The sequence below is a fragment of the Chiloscyllium plagiosum genome, unplaced genomic scaffold (assembly GCF_004010195.1).
Source record: "Chiloscyllium plagiosum isolate BGI_BamShark_2017 unplaced genomic scaffold, ASM401019v2 scaf_11837, whole genome shotgun sequence".
NCBI lineage: Eukaryota > Metazoa > Chordata > Chondrichthyes > Orectolobiformes > Hemiscylliidae > Chiloscyllium > Chiloscyllium plagiosum.
The window spans coordinates 3,394-5,927 of NW_025208273.1; the positions used below are offsets into that span (position 1 = coordinate 3,394).

General features: G+C 52.2%; 1 long non-coding RNA gene across 1 annotated transcript in view; it reads left to right on the top strand.

Annotated features, from left to right (window-relative positions):
- The window catches only part of LOC122546678, a 4,482-nt gene extending 3,371 nt beyond the window's left edge, over positions 1-1,111 (top strand). The window contains exon 2 of the long non-coding RNA XR_006310788.1: positions 1,044-1,111. This is a non-coding gene — a long non-coding RNA (uncharacterized LOC122546678). The remainder of the gene's footprint in view (positions 1-1,043) is intronic.
- Positions 1,112-2,534: the final 1,423 nt, after the last annotated feature.

The window sequence follows — 2,534 nt, forward strand, 5'->3', positions numbered from 1 at the left end:
TTAATGTCACGGCGGCAGTTGGCTATGAAGAGATCGAGGGCAGGTAAGAGGCCAGCACGGGGTGTCCTGGTGGATGGGGTGTGTTGGAGGCGGGAGAAGGGGTCAGATAGGCGAAGGTAGCCCAGAGAGGGAGTTCACAGAATGTTGTCAGGGTTGTTTCTTCAAACAAGACCTTTTCACAGCCAACCCAAGATCATCAGGTATTGTGTAGTGAGAGGATTTAAAAACACATTACTGAAACAGTGAGACATTACAGAGGTTTAAATGCAGAGGGAGCTGGGTGTTATAATGTCAGAATCACCGAAGATACATCAAGTAGTTAAGAAAGATGTAGATTGTTATGTTTTATTGTGAAGGGAATTGAATACAATGTTTGGAAGATTATGCATCAGTTATACAAGGCACTGCTGTTATCCTGTCTAGAGTACTGTGTACAAAACTGGACACTGCATTTAAGGTAGCAGTGGACACAATTCAGAGGTTTACTGGACTAATCTCTGGAATGAGCAGCTTATTTTATGAGGAAAGGTTGAACAAGCTTGGCTTGTATCTGCTGCAATTTAGAAAAGTAAGCAGTGACTTAGAATCACAGAATTTCAAGTGGCCATTGGGTCCATTGAGTCTGCCCTGACCCTTTAAAGAGCATCCCATCCAGACTCAGCTCCCCCTATCACTAACCCACCAAACCTGCATGTCTGGGATCTTCATTAAACACATAAGATCCTGAGGAGTGCTAACAGAGATGGTGTTTCCTCTTGGGATAAAGTCTGGAACAAATTGGTCACTGTTTAAAATCAGTGTTGATAATTTATTTTGCTGAGGGTCTCAGATTTTGGAACTGTCTCCCTGAGAAGGTGATGGAAACAGTGCTTTAATATTGAGCCTTATACAATAAAGGGCTGCGAGGCTCTTATCGAGAGGTGGCACTGTGGATATGAGGTGTTAGTCATGTCATTATTGAATGGTGCAGCAGCTTTGAAGGGTCAGGTGGCTACCTCTGCCGTATGGTTTGCTTGATTAATTGTTTAGTTTCTCTTTCACAGAGTTTCTTGTTCCTGCTGTCCTCCGATTACGAGCGCAGTGAGTGGCGAGAGGCAATTGAGAGACTCCAGAAAAAAGGTAGGTTGGGACTGTATAGATTGAAGGGTCTCTGAGCGTTTAGCCACCCTGACAACAGCCCTGAGGACCCGATCCCAAAACCAAGCTCCTTAGCCCTGACTCCACACAAAACTGCCAAGCTCAAGCCTCTGGCCTGGTTCATCAATGGGGAGAACTAGCCGTTTGGATGCACAACTGGCTCAAGGGTAGAAGACAGAGGGTGGTGGTGGAGGGTTGTTTTTCAGACTGGAGGCCTGTGACCAGTGGAGAGCCACAAGGATCGGTGCTGGGTCCTCTACTTTTTGTCATTTAGTGTGGGTGTGAGCGATTGGGTACGGGGGTGTCTCACTGTGTGGGTGTGAGCGATTGGGTACGGGGGTGTCTCACTGTGTGGGTGTGAGCGATTGGGTACGGGGGTGTCTCACTGTGTGGGTGTGAGCGATTGGGTACGGGGGTGTCTCACTGTGTGGGTGTGAGCGATTGGGTACGGGGGTGTCTCACTGTGTGGGTGTGAGCGATTGGGTACGGGGGTGTCTCACTGTGTGGGTGTGAGCGATTGGGTACGGGGGTGTCTCACTGTGTGGGTGTGAGCGATTGGGTACGGGGGTGTCTCACTGTGTGGGTGTGAGCGATTGGGTACGGGGGTGTCTCACTGTGTGGGTGTGAGCGATTGGGTACGGGGGTGTCTCACTGTGTGGGTGTGAGCGATTGGGTACGGGGGTGTCTCACTGTGTGGGTGTGAGCGATTGGGTACGGGGGTGTCTCACTGTGTGGGTGTGAGCGATTGGGTACGGGGGTGTCTCACTGTGTGGGTGTGAGCGATTGGGTACGGGGGTGTCTCACTGTGTGGGTGTGAGCGATTGGGTACGGGGGTGTCTCACTGTGTGGGTGTGAGCGATTGGGTACGGGGGTGTCTCACTGTGTGGGTGTGAGCGATTGGGTACGGGGGTGTCTCACTGTGTGGGTGTGAGCGATTGGGTACGGGGGTGTCTCACTGTGTGGGTGTGAGCGATTGGGTACGGGGGTGTCTCACTGTGTGGGTGTGAGCGATTGGGTACGGGGGTGTCTCACTGTGTGGGTGTGAGCGATTGGGTACGGGGGTGTCTCACTGTGTGGGTGTGAGCGATTGGGTACGGGGGTGTCTCACTGTGTGGGTGTGAGCGATTGGGTACGGGGGTGTCTCACTGTGTGGGTGTGAGCGATTGGGTACGGGGGTGTCTCACTGTGTGGGTGTGAGCGATTGGGTACGGGGGTGTCTCACTGTGTGGGTGTGAGCGATTGGGTACGGGGGTGTCTCACTGTGTGGGTGTGAGCGATTGGGTACGGGGGTGTCTCACTGTGTGGGTGTGAGCGATTGGGTACGGGGGTGTCTCACTGTGTGGGTGTGAGCGATTGGGTACGGGGGTGTCTCACTGTGTGGGTGTGAGCGATTGGGT